This window comes from Camelus dromedarius, chromosome 6 (assembly GCF_036321535.1).
Source record: "Camelus dromedarius isolate mCamDro1 chromosome 6, mCamDro1.pat, whole genome shotgun sequence".
Lineage (NCBI taxonomy): Eukaryota > Metazoa > Chordata > Mammalia > Artiodactyla > Camelidae > Camelus > Camelus dromedarius.
In genome coordinates this window covers 87,698,943-87,720,772 of record NC_087441.1, presented here as the reverse complement: position 1 = coordinate 87,720,772, position 21,830 = coordinate 87,698,943, and positions in this window count along the sequence as shown.

The window sequence follows — 21,830 nt, the reverse complement described above, 5'->3', positions numbered from 1 at the left end:
TCCAACACGGTTTTACAGTGAAAACTGCAGGAACTTCAAACCGGCACTAGGAAAAAGACTGACATACCAGAGTAAAAGTTTCTCTTGCAAACCGTTCCCTTTGTGCTAGATGAACGAACGTCTCTCCACATGCACAGTTCTGAGAGATAAGTGTGTGTGAAAGCCGTCCTTCACCTAGCTTGTTGGGAACACAAAGTTTCTTTTCACTTGCAAACTACAATCCATACATATATATGGGGAGGTACTAGCTCCAACCCGGTTTTACAGAGAAAACTGTAGGAAATTCAAACCGGGACTAGGAAACAGACTGAGATACCAGAGTAAAAGTTTCTCTTGCAAACCTTTCCATTTGTGCTAGATGAACGAACGTCTCTCCACATGCTCAGTACTGAGAGGTAAGTGTTTGTGAAAGCCGTCCTACAACTAGCTTGTTGGGAACACAAAGTTTCTTTTAGGTTGCACACTCCACTCCATACATATATATGGGGAGGTACTAGATCCAAATCGGTTTTACAGTGAAAATTGCAGGAACTTCAAACCGACACTAGGAAACAGACTGAGAAACCAGAGTAAAAGTTACTCCTGCAAACCGTTCCCTTTGTGCTAGATGAACGAACGTCTTTCCACATGCTCATTTCTGAGAGATAAGTGTGTGAGAAAGCCGTCCTTCACCTAGCTTCTTGGGAATACAAAGTTTCTTTTCACATGCAAATTCCTCTCCATACATATATATGGGGAGGTACTAGCTCCAAATCGGTTTTACAGTGAAAATTGCAGGAACATCAAACCGGCACTAGGAAACCGACCGAGAAACCAGAGTAAAAGTTTCTCTTGCAACCCGTTCGCTTTGTGCTAGATGAACGAACGTCTCTCCACATGCTCAGTTCTGAGAGATAATTGTGTGTGAAAGCCGTCCTTCACCTAGCTTGTTGGGAACACAAAGTTTCTTTTCACTTGCAAACTCCACTCCATACATATATATGGGGAGTTACTAGCTCCAACACGGTTTTACAGTGAAAACTGCAGGAACATCAAACCGGAACTAGGAAACAGACTGAGAAACCAGAGTAAAAGTTTCTCCTGCATCCCGTTCCCTTTGTGCTAGATGAACGAACTTCTCTCCACATGCTCAGTTCTGAGAGATAAGTGTGTGTTAAAGCCGTACTTCACCTAGCTTGTTCTTAACACAAAGTTTCTTTTCACATGAAACTCCAATCCATACATATATATGGGGAGGTACTAGCTCCAAATCGGTTTTAAAGTGAAAACTGCAGGAAATTCAAACCGGCACTAGGAAACAGGCTGAGAAACCAGAGTAAATGTTTCCCCTGCAAACCGTTCCCTTTGTGCTAGATGAACGAACGTCTCTCCACATGCTCAGTTCTGAGAGATAAGTGTGTGAGAAAGCCGTCCTTCACCTAGCTTGTTGGGAACACAAAGATTCTTTTCACTTGCAAACTCCACTCCATACATATATATGGGGAGGTACTAGCTCCAACTCGGTTTTACAGTGAAAACTGCAGAAACTTCAAACCGGCACTAGGAAACAGACTGAGAAACCAGAGTAAAAGTTTCTCCTGCAAACCGTTCATTTTGTGCTAGATGAACGAACGTCTCTCCACATGCTCAGTTCTGAGAGTTAAGTGTGTGTGAAAGCCGTCCTTCATCTAGCTTGTTGGGAACAAAAAGTTTTTTTTAACTTGCAAACTCCACTCCATACATATATATGGGGAGGTACAAGCTCCAACTCGATTTTACTGTGAAATCTGCAGGAACTTCAAACCGGAACTAGGAAACAGACTGAGAAAACAGAGTAAAAGTTTCTCCTGCAACCCGTTCCCTTTGTGCTAGATGAACTAACGTCTCTACACATGCTCAGTTCTGAGAGATAAGTGTGTGTGAAAGCCGTCCTTCACCTAGCTTGTTGGGAACACAAAGTTCCTTTTCACTTGCAAACTCCACTCGATAAATATATATATGGGAGGTACTAGCTCCAACTCGGTTTTACTGTGAAATCTGCAGGAACTTCAAACCGGAACTAGGAAACAGACTGAGAAACCAGAGTAAAAGTTTCTCCTGCAACCCGTTCATTTTGTGCTAGATGAAAGAACGTCTCTCCACATGCTCAGTTCTGAGAGGTATGTGTGTGTGAAAGCCATCATTCACCTTGCTTGTTGGGAACACAAAGTTTCTTTTCAGTAGCTAACTCCACTCCACACGTATATATTGGGAGGTACTAGCTCCAACTCGGTTTTACATTGAAAACTGCAGGAACTTCAAACCGGAACTAGGATACAGACTGAGAAACCAGAGTAAAAGTTTCTCCTGCAAACCGTTCCCTTTGTGCTAGATGAACGAACGTCTCTCCACATGCCCAGTTCTGAGAGATAAGTATGTGTGAAAGCCATCCTTCACCTAGCTTGTTGGAACACAAAGATTCTTTTCAGTTGCAAACTCCACTACATACATATATATGGGTAGGTACTAGCTCCAACTCGGTTTTACAGTGAAAACTGCAGGAACTTCAAACCGGCACTAGGAAACAGACTGAGAAACCAGAGTAAAAGTTTCTCCTTCAACCCGTTCCGTTTTTGCTAGATGAACGAACGTCTCTTCACATGCTCAGTTCTGAGAGTTAAGTATGTGTGAAAGCCGTCCTTCACCTGGCTTGTTGGGAACACAAAGTTTCTTTTCAGTTGCAAACTCCACTCCATACATATATATGGGGAGGTTCAAACTTCAACTCGGTTTCACAGTGAAAACTGCAGGAATTTCAAACAGGCACTAGGAAACAGACTGAGATACCAGAGTAAAAGTTTCTCCTGCAAACTGTTCCCTTTGTGCTAGATGAACGAACGTCTCTCCACATGCTCAGTTCTGAGAGATAAATGTGTGTGAATGCCGTCCTTCACATAGCATGTTGGGAACACAAAGTTTCTTTTCACTTGCAAACTCCACTCCATACATATATATGGGGAGGATCTAACTCCAACACGGTTTTACAGTGAAAACTGCAGGAAATTCAAACCGGCACTAGGAAACAGACTGAGAAACCAGAGTAAAATTTTCTCTTGCAACCAGTTCCCTTTGTGCAAGATGAACGAAATTCTCTCCACATGCTCAATTCTGAGAGATAAGTATGTGTGAAAGCCGTCCTTCAACTAGCTTGTTGGGAACACAAAGATTCTTTTCAGTTGCAAACTCCACTCCATACTTATATATGGGGAGGTACTAGTTCCAACACGGTTTTACAGTGAAAACTGCAGGAACTTCAAACCGGCACTAGGAAACAGACTGAGAAACCAGAGAAAAAGTTTCTCTTGCAACCCTTTCCTTTTGTGCTACATGAACGAACGTCTCTCCACATGCTCAGTTCTGAGAGATAAATGTGTGTGAATGCCGTACTTCACCTAGCTTGTTGGGAACACAAAGTTTCTTTTCAGTTGCAAACCCCACTCCATACATATATATGGGGAAGTTCTAACTCCAACTCGGTTTTACAGTGAAAACTGCAGGAACTTCAAAACGGCACTAGGAAAAAGACTGACATACCAGAGTAAAAGTTTCTCTTGCAAACCGTTCCCTTTGTGCTAGATGAACGAACGTCTCTCCACATGCACAGTTCTGAGAGATAAGTGTGTGTGAAAGCCGTCCTTCACCTAGCTTGTTGGGAACACAAAGTTTCTTTTCACTTGCAAACTACAATCCATACATATATATGGGGAGGTACTAGCTCCAACCCGGTTTTACAGAGAAAACTGTAGGAAATTCAAACCGGGACTAGGAAACAGACTGAGATACCAGAGTAAAAGTTTCTCTTGCAAACCTTTCCATTTGTGCTAGATGAACGAACGTCTCTCCACATGCTCAGTACTGAGAGGTAAGTGTTTGTGAAAGCCGTCCTTCAACTAGCTTGTTGGGAACACAAAGTTTCTTTTAGGTTGCACACTCCACTCCATACATATATATGGGGAGGTACTAGATCCAAATCGGTTTTACAGTGAAAATTGCAGGAACTTCAAACCGACACTAGGAAACAGACTGAGAAACCAGAGTAAAAGTTACTCCTGCAAACCGTTCCCTTTGTGCTAGATGAACGAACGTCTTTCCACATGCTCATTTCTGAGAGATAAGTGTGTGTGAAAGCCGTACTTCACCTAGCTTGTTCTTAACACAAAGTTTCTTTTCACATGAAACTCCAATCCATACATATATATGGGGAGGTACTAGCTCCAAATCGGTTTTAAAGTGAAAACTGCAGGAAATTCAAACCGGCACTAGGAAACAGGCTGAGAAACCAGAGTAAATGTTTCCCCTGCAAACCGTTCCCTTTTTGCTAGATGAACGAACGTCTCTCCACATGCTCAGTTCTGAGAGATAAGTGTGTGAGAAAGCCGTCCTTCACCTAGCTTGTTGGGAACACAAAGATTCTTTTCACTTGCAAACTCCACTCCATACATATATATGGGGAGGTACTAGCTCCAACTCGGTTTTACAGTGAAAACTGCAGAAACTTCAAACCGGCACTAGGAAACAGACTGAGAAACCAGAGTAAAAGTTTCTCCTGCAACCCGTTCATTTTGTGCTAGATGAACGAACGTCTCTCCACATGCTCAGTTCTGAGAGATAAGTGTGTGTGAAAGCCGTCCTTCATCTAGCTTGTTGGGAACAAAAAGTTTTTTTTAACTTGCAAACTCCACTCCATACATATATATGGGGAGGTACAAGCTCCAACTCGATTTTACTGTGAAATCTGCAGGAACTTCAAACCGGAACTAGGAAACAGACTGAGAAAACAGAGTAAAAGTTTCTCCTGCAACCCGTTCCCTTTGTGCTAGATGAACTAACGTCTCTACACATGCTCAGTTCTGAGAGATAAGTGTGTGTGAAAGCCGTCCTTCACCTAGCTTGTTGGGAACACAAAGTTCCTTTTCACTTGCAAACTCCACTCGATAAATATATATATGGGAGGTACTAGCTCCAACTCGGTTTTACTGTGAAATCTGCAGGAACTTCAAACCGGAACTAGGAAACAGACTGAGAAACCAGAGTAAAAGTTTCTACTGCAACCCGTTCATTTTGTGCTAGATGAAAGAACGTCTCTCCACATGCTCAGTTCTGAGAGATATGTGTGTGTGAAAGCCATCATTCACCTTGCTTGTTGGGAACACAAAGTTTCTTTTCAGTAGCTAACTCCACTCCACACGTATATATGGGGAGGTACTAGCTCCAACTCTGTTTTACAGTCAAAACTGCAGGAACTTCAAACCGGCTCTAGGAAACAGACTGAGAAACCACAGTAAAAGTTTCTCCTGCAACCCGTTCCCTTTGTGCTAGATGAACGAACGTCCCTCCACATGCTCAGTTCTGAGAGATAAGTGTGTGTGAAAGCCGTCCTTCACCTAGATTTTTGGGAACACAAAGTTTCTTTTCAGTTGCAAACTCCTCTCCAAACATATATATTGGGAGGTACTAGCTCCAACTCGGTTTTACATTGAAAACTGCAGGAACTTCAAACCGGAACTAGGATACAGACTGAGAAACCAGAGTAAAAGTTTCTCCTGCAACCCGTTCCCTTTGTGCTAGATGAACGAACGTCTCTCCACATGCCCAGTTCTGAGAGATAAGTATGTGTGAAAGCCATCCTTCACCTAGCTTGTTGGAACACAAAGATTCTTTTCAGTTGCAAACTCGACTCCATACATATATATGGGTAGGTAAAAGCTCCAACTCGGTTTTACAGTGAAAACTGCAGGAACTTCAAACCGGCACTAGGAAACAGACTGAGAAACCTGAGTAAAAGTTTCTCCTGCAACCCGTTCCCTTTGTGCTAGATGAACGAACGTCTCTCCACATGCTCAGTTCTGAGAGATAAGTGTGTGTGAAAGCCGTCCTTCACCTAGATTTTTGGGAACACAAAGTTTCTTTTCAGTTGCAAACTCCACTCCATACATATAAATGGGGAGGTTCTAATTCCAACTCGGTTTTACAGTGAAAACGGCAGGAACTTCAAACTGGCACTAGGAAACAGACTGAGATACCAGAGTGATAGTTTCTCCTGCAAACCGTTCCATTTGTGCTAGATGAACGAACGTCTCCACATGCTCAGTTCTGAGAGATAAGTATGTGTGAAAGCCGTCCTTCACCAATCTTGTTGGGAACACAAACTTTCTTATCAGTTGCAAACTCCACTCCATACATAAATATGGGGAGGTACTAGCTCCAACACTCTGTTACAGTGAAAACTGCATGAACTTCAAACTGGCACTAGGAAACAGACTGAGAAACCAGAGTAAAAGTTTCTCCTTCAACCCGTTCCGTTTTTGCTAGATGAACGAACGTCTCTTCACATGCTCAGTTCTGAGAGTTAAGTATGTGTGAAAGCCGTCCTTCACCTGGCTTGTTGGGAACACAAAGTTTCTTTTCAGTTGCAAACTCCACTCCATACATATATATGGGGAGGTTCAAACTTCAACTCGGTTTCACAGTGAAAACTGCAGGAAATTCAAACAGGCACTAGGAAACAGACTGAGATACCAGAGTAAAAGTTTCTCCTGCAAAATGTTCCCTTTGTGCTAGATGAACGAACGTCTCTCCACATGCTCAGTTCTGAGAGATAAGTATGTGTGAAAGCCGTCCTTCACCTAGCTTGTTGGGAACACAAAGTTTCTTTTCAGTTGCAAACTCCACTCCATACATATATATGGTCAGGTACTAACTCCAACTCTATTTTACAGTGAAAACTGCAGGAACATCAAACCGGCACTAGGAAACAGACTGAGAAACCAGAGTAAAAGATTCTCCTGCAACACGTTCCCTTTGTGCTAGATGAACGAACGTCTCGCCACATGCTCAGTTCTGAGAGATAAATGTGTGTGAATGCCGTCCTTCACATAGCATGTTGGGAACACAAAGTTTCTTTTCACTTGCAAACTCCACTCCATACATATATATGGGGAGGATCTAACTCCAACACGGTTTTACAGTGAAAACTGCAGGAACTTCAAACCGGCACTAGGAAACAGACTGAGAAACCAGAGTAAAATTTTCTCTTGCAACCAGTTCCCTTTGTGCAAAATGAACGAAATTCTCTCCACATGCTCAGTTCTGAGAGATAAGTATTTGTGAAAGCCGTCCTTCAACTAGCTTGTTGGGAACACAAAGATTCTTTTCAGTTGCAAACTCCACTCCATACTTATATTGGGGGAGGTACTAGTTCCAACACGGTTTTACAGTGAAAACTGCAGGAACTTCAAACCGGCACTAGGAAACAGACTGAGAAACCAGAGAAAAAGTTTCTCTTGCAACCCTTTCCTTTTGTGCTAGATGAACGAACGTCTCTCCACATGCTCAGTTCTGAGAGATAAATGTGTGTGAATGCCGTACTTCACCTAGCTTGTTGGGAACACAAAGTTTCTTTTCAGTTGCAAACCCCACTCCATACATATATATGGGGAAGTTCTAACTCCAACTCGGTTTTACAGTGAAAACTGCAGGAACTTCAAAACGGCACTAGGAAAAAGACTGACATACCAGAGTAAAAGTTTCTCTTGCAACCCGTTCCCTTTGTGCTAGATGAACGAAAGTCTCTCCACATGCACACTTCTGAGAGATAAGTGTGTGTGAAAGCCGTCCTTCACCTAGCTTGTTGGGAACACAAAGTTTCTTTTCACTTGCAAACTCCAATCCATACATATATATGGGGAGGTACTAGCTCCAACCCGGTTTTACAGAGAAAACTGTAGGAAATTCAAACCGGGACTAGGAAACAGACTGAGATACCAGAGTAAAAGTTTCTCTTGCAAACCTTTCCATTTGTGCTAGATGAACGAACGTCTCTCCACATGCTCAGTACTGAGAGGTAAGTGTGTGTGAAAGCCGTCCTTAAACTAGCTTGTTGGGAACACAAAGTTTCTTTTAGGTTGCACACTCCACTCCATACATATATATGGGGAGGTACTAGATCCAAATCGGTTTTACAGTGAAAATTGCAGGAACTTCAAACCGACACAAGGAAACAGACTTAGAAACCAGAGTAAAAGTTACCCCTGCAAACCTTTCCCTTTGTGCTAGATGAACGAACGTCTTTCCACATGCTCATTTCTGAGAGATAAGTGTGTGAGAAAGCCGTCCTTCACCTAGCTTCTTGGGAATACAAAGTTTCTTTTCACTTGCAAACTCCTCTCCATACATATATATGGGGAGGTACTAGATCCAAATCGGTTTTACAGTGAAAATTGCAGGAACATCAAACCGGCATTAGGAAACCGACCGAGAAAACAGAGTAAAAGTTTCTCCTGCAACCCGTTCCCTTTGTGCTAGATGAACGAACGTCTCTCCACATGCTCATTTCTGAGAGATAAGTGTGTGTGAAAGCCGTCCTTCACCAAGATTTTTGGGAACCCAAAGTTTCTTTTCATTTGCAATCTCCACTCCTTACATATAAATGGGGAGGTTCTAATTCCAACTCGGTTTTACAGTGAAAACGGCAGGAACTTCAAACTGGCACTAGGAAACAGACTGAGATAACAGAGTGATAGTTTCTCCGGCAAACCGTTCCATTTGTGCTAGATGAACGAACGTCTCCACATGCTCAGTTCTGAGAGATAAGTATGTGTGAAAGCCGACCTTCAACAAGCTTGTTGGGAACACAAAGTTTCTTTTCAGTTGCAAACTCCACTCCATACATATATATGGGGAGGTACTAGCTCCAAATCGGATTTAAAGTGAAAACTGCAGGAAATTCAAACCGGCACAGGGAAAAAGGCTGAGAAACCAGAGTAAAAGTTTCTCTTGCAAACCTTTCCATTTGTGCTAGATGAACGAACGTCTCTCCACATGCTCAGTACTGAGAGGTAAGTGTTTGTGAAAGCCGTCCTTCAACTAGCTTGTTGGGAACACAAAGTTTCTTTTAGGTTGCACACTCCACTCCATACATATATATGGGGAGGTACTAGATCCAAATCGGTTTTACAGTGAAAATTGCAGGAACTTCAAACCGACACTAGGAAACAGACTGAGAAACCAGAGTAAAAGTTACTCCTGCAAACCGTTCCCTTTGTGCTAGATGAACGAACGTCTTTCCACATGCTCATTTCTGAGAGATAAGTGTGTGTGAAAGCCGTACTTCACCTAGCTTGTTCTTAACACAAAGTTTCTTTTCACATGAAACTCCAATCCATACATATATATGGGGAGGTACTAGCTCCAAATCGGTTTTAAAGTGAAAACTGCAGGAAATTCAAACCGGCACTAGGAAACAGGCTGAGAAACCAGAGTAAATGTTTCCCCTGCAAACCGTTCCCTTTGTGCTAGATGAACGAACGTCTCTCCACATGCTCAGTTCTGAGAGATAAGTGTGTGAGAAAGCCGTCCTTCACCTAGCTTGTTGGGAACACAAAGATTCTTTTCACTTGCAAACTCCACTGCATACATATATATGGGGAGGTACTAGCTCCAACTCGGTTTTACAGTGAAAACTGCAGAAACTTCAAACCGGCACTAGGAAACAGACTGAGAAACCAGAGTAAAAGTTTCTCCTGCAACCCGTTCATTTTGTGCTAGATGAACGAACGTCTCTCCACATGCTCAGTTCTGAGAGATAAGTGTGTGTGAAAGCCGTCCTTCATCTAGCTTGTTGGGAACAAAAAGTTTTTTTTAACTTGCAAACTCCACTCCATACATATATATGGGGAGGTACAAGCTCCAACTCGATTTTACTGTGAAATCTGCAGGAACTTCAAACCGGAACTAGGAAACAGACTGAGAAAACAGAGTAAAAGTTTCTCCTGCAAACCGTTCCCTTTGTGCTAGATGAACTAACGTCTCTACACATGCTCAGTTCTGAGAGATAAGTGTGTGTGAAAGCCGTCCTTCACCAATCTTGTTGGGAACACAAACTTTCTTATCAGTTGCAAACTCCACTCCATACATAAATATGGGGAGGTACTAGCTCCAACACTCTGTTACAGTGAAAACTGCATGAACTTCAAACTGGCACTAGGAAACAGACTGAGAAACCAGAGTAAAAGTTTCTCCTTCAACCCGTTCCGTTTTTGCTAGATGAACGAACGTCTCTTCACATGCTCAGTTCTGAGAGTTAAGTACGTGTGAAAGCCGTCCTTCACCTGGCTTGTTGGGAACACAAAGTTTCTTTTCAGTTGCAAACTCCACTCCATACATATATATGGGGAGGTTCAAACTTCAACTCGGTTTCACAGTGAAAACTGCAGGAAATTCAAACAGGCACTAGGAAACAGACTGAGATACCAGAGTAAAAGTTTCTCCTGCAAAATGTTCCCTTTGTGCTAGATGAACGAACGTCTCTCCACATGCTCAGTTCTGAGAGATAAGTATGTGTGAAAGCCGTCCTTCACCTAGCTTGTTGGGAACACAAAGTTTCTTTTCAGTTGCAAACTCCACTCCATACATATATATGGTCAGGTACTAACTCCAACTCTATTTTACAGTGAAAACTGCAGGAACATCAAACCGGCACTAGGAAACAGACTGAGAAACCAGAGTAAAAGATTCTCCTGCAACACGTTCCCTTTGTGCTAGATGAACGAACGTCTCGCCACATGCTCAGTTCTGAGAGATAAATGTGTGTGAATGCCGTCCTTCACATAGCATGTTGGGAACACAAAGTTTCTTTTCACTTGCAAACTCCACTCCATACATATATATGGGGAGGATCTAACTCCAACACGGTTTTACAGTGAAAACTGCAGGAACTTCAAACCGGCACTAGGAAACAGACTGAGAAACCAGAGTAAAATTTTCTCTTGCAACCAGTTCCCTTTGTGCAAAATGAACGAAATTCTCTCCACATGCTCAGTTCTGAGAGATAAGTATTTGTGAAAGCCGTCCTTCAACTAGCTTGTTGGGAACACAAAGATTCTTTTCAGTTGCAAACTCCACTCCATACTTATATTGGGGGAGGTACTAGTTCCAACACGGTTTTACAGTGAAAACTGCAGGAACTTCAAACCGGCACTAGGAAACAGACTGAGAAACCAGAGAAAAAGTTTCTTTTGCAACCCTTTCCTTTTGTGCTAGATGAACGAACGTCTCTCCACATGCTCAGTTCTGAGAGATAAATGTGTGTGAATGCCGTACTTCACCTAGCTTGTTGGGAACACAAAGTTTCTTTTCAGTTGCAAACCCCACTCCATACATATATATGGGGAAGTTCTAACTCCAACTCGGTTTTACAGTGAAAACTGCAGGAACTTCAAAACGGCACTAGGAAAAAGACTGACATACCAGAGTAAAAGTTTCTCTTGCAACCCGTTCCCTTTGTGCTAGATGAACGAAAGTCTCTCCACATGCACACTTCTGAGAGATAAGTGTGTGTGAAAGCCGTCCTTCACCTAGCTTGTTGGGAACACAAAGTTTCTTTTAGGTTGCACACTCCACTCCATACATATATATGGGGAGGTACTAGATCCAAATCGGTTTTACAGTGAAAATTGCAGGAACTTCAAACCGACACAAGGAAACAGACTTAGAAACCAGAGTAAAAGTTACCCCTGCAAACCTTTCCCTTTGTGCTAGATGAACGAACGTCTTTCCACATGCTCATTTCTGAGAGATAAGTGTGTGAGAAAGCCGTCCTTCACCTAGCTTCTTGGGAATACAAAGTTTCTTTTCACTTGCAAACTCCTCTCCATACATATATATGGGGAGGTACTAGATCCAAATCGGTTTTACAGTGAAAATTGCAGGAACATCAAACCGGCATTAGGAAACCGACCGAGAAAACAGAGTAAAAGTTTCTCCTGCAACCCGTTCCCTTTGTGCTAGATGAACGAACGTCTCTCCACATGCTCATTTCTGAGAGATAAGTGTGTGTGAAAGCCGTCCTTCACCAAGATTTTTGGGAACCCAAAGTTTCTTTTCATTTGCAATCTCCACTCCTTACATATAAATGGGGAGGTTCTAATTCCAACTCGGTTTTACAGTGAAAACGGCAGGAACTTCAAACTGGCACTAGGAAACAGACTGAGATAACAGAGTGATAGTTTCTCCGGCAAACCGTTCCATTTGTGCTAGATGAACGAACGTCTCCACATGCTCAGTTCTGAGAGATAAGTATGTGTGAAAGCCGACCTTCAACAAGCTTGTTGGGAACACAAAGTTTCTTTTCAGTTGCAAACTCCACTCCATACATATATATGGGGAGGTACTAGCTCCAAATCGGATTTAAAGTGAAAACTGCAGGAAATTCAAACCGGCACAGGGAAAAAGGCTGAGAAACCAGAGTAAAAGTTTCTCTTGCAAACCTTTCCATTTGTGCTAGATGAACGAACGTCTCTCCACATGCTCAGTACTGAGAGGTAAGTGTTTGTGAAAGCCGTCCTTCAACTAGCTTGTTGGGAACACAAAGTTTCTTTTAGGTTGCACACTCCACTCCATACATATATATGGGGAGGTACTAGATCCAAATCGGTTTTACAGTGAAAATTGCAGGAACTTCAAACCGACACTAGGAAACAGACTGAGAAACCAGAGTAAAAGTTACTCCTGCAAACCGTTCCCTTTGTGCTAGATGAACGAACGTCTTTCCACATGCTCATTTCTGAGAGATAAGTGTGTGTGAAAGCCGTACTTCACCTAGCTTGTTCTTAACACAAAGTTTCTTTTCACATGAAACTCCAATCCATACATATATATGGGGAGGTACTAGCTCCAAATCGGTTTTAAAGTGAAAACTGCAGGAAATTCAAACCGGCACTAGGAAACAGGCTGAGAAACCAGAGTAAATGTTTCCCCTGCAAACCGTTCCCTTTGTGCTAGATGAACGAACGTCTCTCCACATGCTCAGTTCTGAGAGATAAGTGTGTGAGAAAGCCGTCCTTCACCTAGCTTGTTGGGAACACAAAGATTCTTTTCACTTGCAAACTCCACTGCATACATATATATGGGGAGGTACTAGCTCCAACTCGGTTTTACAGTGAAAACTGCAGAAACTTCAAACCGGCACTAGGAAACAGACTGAGAAACCAGAGTAAAAGTTTCTCCTGCAACCCGTTCATTTTGTGCTAGATGAACGAACGTCTCTCCACATGCTCAGTTCTGAGAGATAAGTGTGTGTGAAAGCCGTCCTTCATCTAGCTTGTTGGGAACAAAAAGTTTTTTTTAACTTGCAAACTCCACTCCATACATATATATGGGGAGGTACAAGCTCCAACTCGATTTTACTGTGAAATCTGCAGGAACTTCAAACCGGAACTAGGAAACAGACTGAGAAAACAGAGTAAAAGTTTCTCCTGCAAACCGTTCCCTTTGTGCTAGATGAACTAACGTCTCTACACATGCTCAGTTCTGAGAGATAAGTGTGTGTGAAAGCCGTCCTTCACCTAGCTTGTTGGGAACACAAAGTTCCTTTTCACTTGCAAACTCCACTCGATAAATATATATATGGGAGGTACTAGCTCCAACTCGGCTTTACTGTGAAATCTGCAGGAACTTCAAACCGGAACTAGGAAACAGACTGAGAAACCAGAGTAAAAGTTTCTACTGCAACCCGTTCATTTTGTGCTAGATGAAAGAACGTCTCTCCACATGCTCAGTTCTGAGATATATGTGTGTGTGAAAGCCATCATTCACCTTGCTTGTTGGGAACACAAAGTTTCTTTTCAGTAGCTAACTCCACTCCACACGTATATATGGGGAGGTACTAGCTCCAACTCTGTTTTACAGTCAAAACTGCAGGAACTTCAAACCGGCTCTAGGAAACAGACTGAGAAACCACAGTAAAAGTTTCTCCTGCAACCCGTTCCCTTTGTGCTAGATGAACGAACGTCCCTCCACATGCTCAGTTCTGAGAGATAAGTGTGTGTGAAAGCCGTCCTTCACCTAGATTTTTGGGAACACAAAGTTTCTTTTCAGTTGCAAACTCCTCTCCAAACATATATATTGGGAGGTACTAGCTCCAACTCGGTTTTACATTGAAAACTGCAGGAACTTCAAACCGGAACTAGGATACAGACTGAGAAACCAGAGTAAAAGTTTCTCCTGCAACCCGTTCCCTTTGTGCTAGATGAACGAACGTCTCTCCACATGCCCAGTTCTGAGAGATAAGTATGTGTGAAAGCCATCCTTCACCTAGCTTGTTGGAACACAAAGATTCTTTTCAGTTGCAAACTCGACTCCATACATATATATGGGTAGGTAATAGCTCCAACTCGGTTTTACAGTGAAAACTGCAGGAACTTCAAACCGGCACTAGGAAACAGACTGAGAAACCAGAGTAAAAGTTTCTCCTGCAACCCGTTCCCTTTGTGCTAGATGAACGAACGTCTCTCCACATGCTCAGTTCTGAGAGATAAGTGTGTGTGAAAGCCGTCCTTCACCTAGATTTTTGGGAACACAAAGTTTCTTTTCAGTAGCAAACTCCACTCCATACATATAAATGGGGAGGTTCTAATTCCAACTCGGTTTTACAGTGAAAACGGCAGGAACTTCAAACTGGCACTAGGAAACAGACTGAGATACCAGAGTGATAGTTTCTCCTGCAAACCGTTCCATTTGTGCTAGATGAACGAACGTCTCCACATGCTCAGTTCTGAGAGATAAGTATGTGTGAAAGCCGTCCTTCACCAATCTTGTTGGGAACACAAAGTTTCTTATCAGTTGCAAACTCCACTCCATACATAAATATGGGGAGGTACTAGCTCCAACACTCTGTTACAGTGAAAACTGCATGAACTTCAAACTGGCACTAGGAAACAGACTGAGAAACCAGAGTAAAAGTTTCTCCTTCAACCCGTTCCGTTTTTGCTAGATGAACGAACGTCTCTTCACATGCTCAGTTCTGAGAGTTAAGTATGTGTGAAAGCCGTCCTTCACCTGGCTTGTTGGGAACACAAAGTTTCTTTTCAGTTGCAAACTCCACTCCATACATATATATGGGGAGGTTCAAACTTCAACTCGGTTTCACAGTGAAAACTGCAGGAAATTCAAACAGGCACTAGGAAACAGACTGAGATACCAGAGTAAAAGTTTCTCCTGCAAAATGTTCCCTTTGTGCTAGATGAACGAACGTCTCTCCACATGCTCAGTTCTGAGAGATAAGTATGTGTGAAAGCCGTCCTTCACCTAGCTTGTTGGGAACACAAAGTTTCTTTTCAGTTGCAAACTCCACTCCATACATATATATGGTCAGGTACTAACTCCAACTCTATTTTACAGTGAAAACTGCAGGAACATCAAACCGGCACTAGGAAACAGACTGAGAAACCAGAGTAAAAGATTCTCCTGCAACACGTTCCCTTTGTGCTAGATGAACGAACGTCTCGCCACATGCTCAGTTCTGAGAGATAAATGTGTGTGAATGCCGTCCTTCACATAGCATGTTGGGAACACAAAGTTTCTTTTCACTTGCAAACTCCACTCCATACATATATATGGGGAGGATCTAACTCCAACACGGTTTTACAGTGAAAACTGCAGGAACTTCAAACCGGCACTAGGAAACAGACTGAGAAACCGGAGTAAAATTTTCTCTTGCAACCAGTTCCCTTTGTGCAAAATGAACGAAATTCTCTCCACATGCTCAGTTCTGAGAGATAAGTATTTGTGAAAGCCGTCCTTCAACTAGCTTGTTGGGAACACAAAGATTCTTTTCAGTTGCAAACTCCACTCCATACTTATATTGGGGGAGGTACTAGTTCCAACACGGTTTTACAGTGAAAACTGCAGGAACTTCAAACCGGCACTAGGAAACAGACTGAGAAACCAGAGAAAAAGTTTCTCTTGCAACCCTTTCCTTTTGTGCTAGATGAACGAACGTCTCTCCACATGCTCAGTTCTGAGAGATAAATGTGTGTGAATGCCGTACTTCAACTAGCTTGTTGGGAACACAAAGTTTCTTTTCAGTTGCAAACCCCACTCCATACATATATATGGGGAAGTTCTAACTCCAACTCGGTTTTACAGTGAAAACTGCAGGAACTTCAAAACGGCACTAGGAAAAATACTGACATACCAGAGTAAAAGTTTCTCTTGCAACCCGTTCCCTTTGTGCTAGATGAACGAACGTCTCTCCACATGCACACTTCTGAGAGATAAGTGTGTGTGAAAGCCGTCCTTCACCTAGCTTGTTGGGAACACAAAGTTTCTTTTCACTTGCAAACTCCAATCCATACATATATATGGGAAGGTACTAGCTCCAACCCGGTTTTACAGAGAAAACTGTAGGAAATTCAAACCGGGACTAGGAAACAGACTGAGATACCAGAGTAAAAGATTCTCTTGCAAACCTTTCCATTTGTGCTAGATGAACGAACGTCTCTCCACATGCTCAGTACTGAGAGGTAAGTGTGTGTGAAAGCCGTCCTTAAACTAGCTTGTTGGGAACACAAAGTTTCTTTTAGGTTGCACACTCCACTCCATACATATATATGGGGAGGTACTAGATCCAAATCGGTTTTACAGTGAAAATTGCAGGAACTTCAAACCGACACAAGGAAACAGACTGAGAAACCAGAGTAAAAGTTACCCCTGCAAACCTTTCCCTTTGTGCTAGATGAACGAACGTCTTTCCACATGCTCATTTCTGAGAGATAAGTGTGTGAGAAAGCCGTCCTTCACCTAGCTTCTTGGGAATACAAAGTTTCTTTTCACTTGCAAACTCCTCTCCATACATATATATGGGGAGGTACTAGATCCAAATCGGTTTTACAGTGAAAATTGCAGGAACATCAAACCGGCATTAGGAAACCGACCGAGAAAACAGAGTAAAAGTTTCTCCTGCAACCCGTTCCCTTTGTGCTAGATGAACGAACGTCTCTCCACATGCTCATTTCTGAGAGATAAGTGTGTGTGAAAGCCGTCCTTCACCAAGATTTTTGGGAACACAAAGTTTCTTTTCAGTTGCAATCTCCACTCCTTACATATAAATGGGGAGGTTCTAATTCCAACTCGGTTTTACAGTGAAAACGGCAGGAACTTCAAACTGGCACTAGGAAACAGACTGAGATACCAGAGTGATAGTTTCTCCGGCAAACCGTTCCATTTGTGCTAGATGAACGAACGTCTCCACATGCTCAGTTCTGAGAGATAAGTATGTGTGAAAGCCGACCTTCAACAAGCTTGTTGGGAACACAAAGTTTCTTTTCAGTTGCAAACTCCACTCCATACATATATATGGGGAGGTACTAGCTCCAAATCGGTTTTAAAGTGAAAACTGCAGGAAATTCAAACCGGCACAGGGAAAAAGGCTGAGAAACCAGAGTAAATGTTTCCCCTGCAAACCGTTCCCTTTGTGCTAGATGAACGAACGTCTCTCCACATGCTCAGTTCTGAGAGATAAGTGTGTGAGAAAGCCGTCCTTCACCTAGTTTGTTGGGAACACAAAGATTCTTTTCACTTGCAAACTCCACTCCATACATATATATGGGGAGGTACTAGCTCCAACTCGGTTTTACAGTGAAAACTGCAGGAAATTCAAAACGGCACTAGGAAACAGACTGAGAAACCAGAGTAAAAGTTTCTCCTGCAAACCGTTCCCTTTGTCCTAGATGAACGAACGTCTCTCCACATGCTCAGATCTGAGGAATAATTGTGTGTGAATGCCGACCTTCAGCTAGCTTGTTGGGAACACAAAGTTTCTTTTCACTTGAAAACCCAACTCCATACATATATATGGGGAGGTACTAGCTTCAACTCGGTTTTACAGTGAAAACTGCAGGAACTTCAAACCGGCACTAGGAAACAGACTGAGAAACCAGAGTAAAAGTTTACCCTGCAACACGTTCCCTTTGTGCTAGATGAACGAACGTCTCTCCACATGCTAAGTTCTGAGAGATAAGTGTGTGTGAAAGCCGTCCTTCACCTAGCTTGTTGGGAACACAAAGTTTCTTTTCATTTGCAAACTCCACTCCATACATTTATATGGGGAGGTACTGGCTCCAACTCGGTTTTACAGTGAAAACTGCAGGAACTTCAAACCGGCACTAGGAAACAGACTGAGAAACCGGAGTAAAAGTTTCTACTGCAACCAGTTCCCTTTGTGCTAGATGAACGAAAGTATCTCCACATGCTAAGTTCTGAGAGATAAGTGTGTGTGAAAGCCGTCCTTCAACTAGCTTGTTGGGAACATAAAGTTTCTTTTCACTAGCAAACTCCACTCCATACATATATATGGGTGGTACTAGCTCCAACTCGGTTTTACAGTGAAAACTGCAGGAATATCAAACCGGCACTAGGAAACAGACTGAGAAACCAGAGTAAAAGTTTCTCCTGCAACCCGTTCCCTTTTTGCTAGATGAACGAAAGTCTCTCCACATGCTCAGTTCTGAGGGAAAAGTGTGTGTGAAAGCCGTCCTTCACCTAGCTTGTTGGGAACACAAAGTTTCTTTTTACTTGCAATCTCCACTCCATACATATATATGGGGAGGTACTAGTTCCAACCCTATTTTACACTGAAAACTGCAGGAAATTCAAACCGGCACTAGGAAACAGAGCGAAAAACCAGAATAATAGTTTCTACTGCAAACCGTTCCCTTTGTGCTAGATGAACGAAAGTCTCTCCAAATGCTCAGTTCTGAGAGATAAGTGTGTGTGAAAGACGTCCTTCACCTAGCTTGTTGGGAACACAAAGTTTCTTTTCAGTTGCAAACTCCACTCCATACATATATATGGGGAGGTACTAGCTCCAACTCGGTTTTACAGTGAAAACTGCAGGAACTTCAACCGGCACTAGGAAACAGACTGAGAATCCAGAGTAAAAGTTTCTCCTGCATCCCGTTCCCTTTGTGCTAGATGAACGAACGTCTCTCCACATGCTCAGTTCTGAGAAATAAGTGTGTGTGAAAGCCGTCCTTCAACTAGCTTGTTGGGAACACAAAGTTTCTTTTCACTAGCAAACTCCATTCCATACATATATATGTTGAGGTACTAGCTCCAACTCGGTTTTACAGTGAAAACTGCAGGAACTTAAAACCGGCACTAGGAAACAGACTGAGAAACCAGAATAAAAGTTTCCCTGCAACCCGTTCCCTTTGTGTTAGATGAACGAACGTCTCTCCACATGCTCAGTTCTGAGAGATAATCGTGTGTGAAAGCCGTCATTCAACTAGCTTGTTGGGAACACAAAGTTTCTTTTCATTTGCAAACTACAATCCATACATATATATGGGGAGGTACTAGCTCCAACTCGGTTTTAAATAGAAAACTTCAGGAACCTCAAACCGGCACTAGGAAACAGACTGAGAAACCAGAGTACAATTTCTCCTGCAACCCGTTCCCTTTGTGCTAGATGAACGAACGTCTCTCCACATGCTCAGTTCTGAGAGATAAGTGTGTGTGAAAGCCGTCCTTCAACTAGCTTGTTGGGAACACAATGTTCTTTTCACTTGAAAATTCCACTCCATACATATATATGGGGAGGTACTAGCTCCAACTCGGTTTTACAGTGAAAACTGCAGGAACTTCAAACCGGCACTAGGAAACAGACTGAGAAACCAGTGTAAAAGTTTCACCTGCAACCCGTTCCCTTTGTGCTAGATGAACGAATGTCTCTCCACATGCTCAGTACTGAGAGATAAGTGTGTGTGAAAGCCGTCCTTCACCTAGCTTGTTGGGAACAAAAAGTTTTTTTTCACTTGCAAACTCCACTCCATAAATATATATGGGGAGGTAAAAGCTCCAAATCGATTTTACAGTGAAAACTGCAAGAACTTCAAACCGGCACTAGGAAACAGAATGAGAATCCATAGTAAAAGTTTCTCCTGCATCCCGTTCCGTTTGTGCTAGATGAACGAACGTCTCTCCACATGCTCAGTTCTGAGAGATAAGTGTGTGTGAAAGCCATCCTTCACCTAGCTTTTTGGGAACACAAAGTTTCTTTTAACTAGCAAACTCCACTCCATACATATATATGGGGAGGTACTAGCTCCAACTCGGTTTTACAGTGAAAACTGCAGGAACTTCAAACTGGCACTAGGAAACAGACTTAGAAACCAGTGTAAAAGTTTCTCCTGCAACCCGTTCCCTTTGTGCCAGATGAACGAAAGTCTCCCCACATGCTCATTTCTGAGAGATAAGTGTGTGTGAAAGCCGTCCTTCACCTAGCTTGTTGGGAACACAAAGTTTCTTTTCAGTTGCAAACACCAATCCATACATATATATGGGGAGGTACTAGCTCCAACTCGGTTTTACAGTTAAAACTGCAGGAACTTCAAACCGGCACTAGGAAACAAACTGAGAAACCGGAGTTTAAGTTTCTCCTGCAAACCGTTCCCTTTGTGCTAGATGAACGAACGTCTCTCCACATGCTCAGTTCTGAGAGAGAAGTGTGTGTGAAAGCCGTCCTTCACCTAGCTTGTTGGGAACAAAAAGTATCTTTTCACTTGCAAACTCCACTCCATTCATATATATAGGGAGGTACTAGCTCCTAATCGGTTTTACAGTGAAAACTGCAGGAACATCAAACCGGCACTAGGAAACAGACTGAGAAACCAGAGTAAAAGTTTCTCCTGCAACCCGTTCCTTTTGTGCTAGATGAACGAACGTCTCTCCACATGCTCAGTTCTGAGAGATAAGTGTGTGTGAAAGCCGTCCTTCACCTAGCTTGTTCTGAACACAAAGTTTCTTTTCACTTGCAAACTCCAATCCATACATAAATATGGGGTGGTACTAGCTCCAAATCGGTTTTACAGTGAAAACTGCAGGAAATTCAAAACGGCACTAGGAAACAGACTGAGAAACCAGAGTAAAAGTTTATCCTGCAAACCGTTCCCTTTGTCCTAGATGAACGAACGTCTCTCCACATGCTCAGATCTGAGGAATAAGTGTGTGTGAATGCCGACCTTCAGCTAGCTTGTTGGGAACACAAAGTTTCTTTTCACATGAAAACACAACTCCATACATATATATGGGGAGGTACTAGCTTCAACTAGGTTTTACAGTGAAAACTGCAGGAACTTCAAACCGGCACTAGGAAACAGACTGAGAAACCAGAGTAAAAGTTTACCCTGCAACCCGTTCCCTTTGTGCTAGATGAACGAACGTCTCTCCACATGCTAAGTTCTGAGAGATAAGTGTGTGTGAAAGCCGTCCTTCACCTAGCTTGTTGGGAACACAAAGTTTCTTTTCATTTGCAAACTCCACTCCATACATTTATATGGGGAGGTACTGGCTCCAATTCGGTTTTACAGTGAAAACTGCAGGAACTTCAAACCGGCACTAGGAAACAGACTGAGAAACCGGAGTAAAAGTTTCTCCTGCATCCCGTTCCCTTTGTGCTAGATGAACGAACGTCTCTCCACATGCTCAGTTCTGAGAGATAAGTGTGTGTGAAAGCCGTCCTTCAACTAGCTTGTTGGGAACATAAAGTTTCTTTTCACTAGCAAACTCCACTCCATACATATATATGGGTGGTACTAGCTCCAACTCGGTTTTACAGTGAAAACTGCAGGAACTTCAAACCGGCACTAGGAAACAGACTGAGAAACCAGAGTAAAAGTTTCTCCTGCAACCCGTTAACTTTTTGCTAGATGAACGAAAGTCTCTCCACATGCTCAGTTCTGAGAGATAAGTGTGTGTGAAAGCCGTCCTTCACTTAGCTTGTTGGGAACACAAAGTTTCTTTTTACTTGCAATCTCCACTCCATACATATATATGGGGAGGTACTAGTTCCAAGTCTATTTTACACTGAAAACTGCAGGAAATTCAAACCGGCACTAGGAAACAGAGCGAAAAACCAGAATAATAGTTTCTACTGCAAACCGTTCCATTTGTGCTAGATGAACGAACGTCTCTCCACATGCTCAGTTCTGAGAGATAAGTGTGTGTTAAAGCCGTCCTTCTCCTAGCTTGTTGGG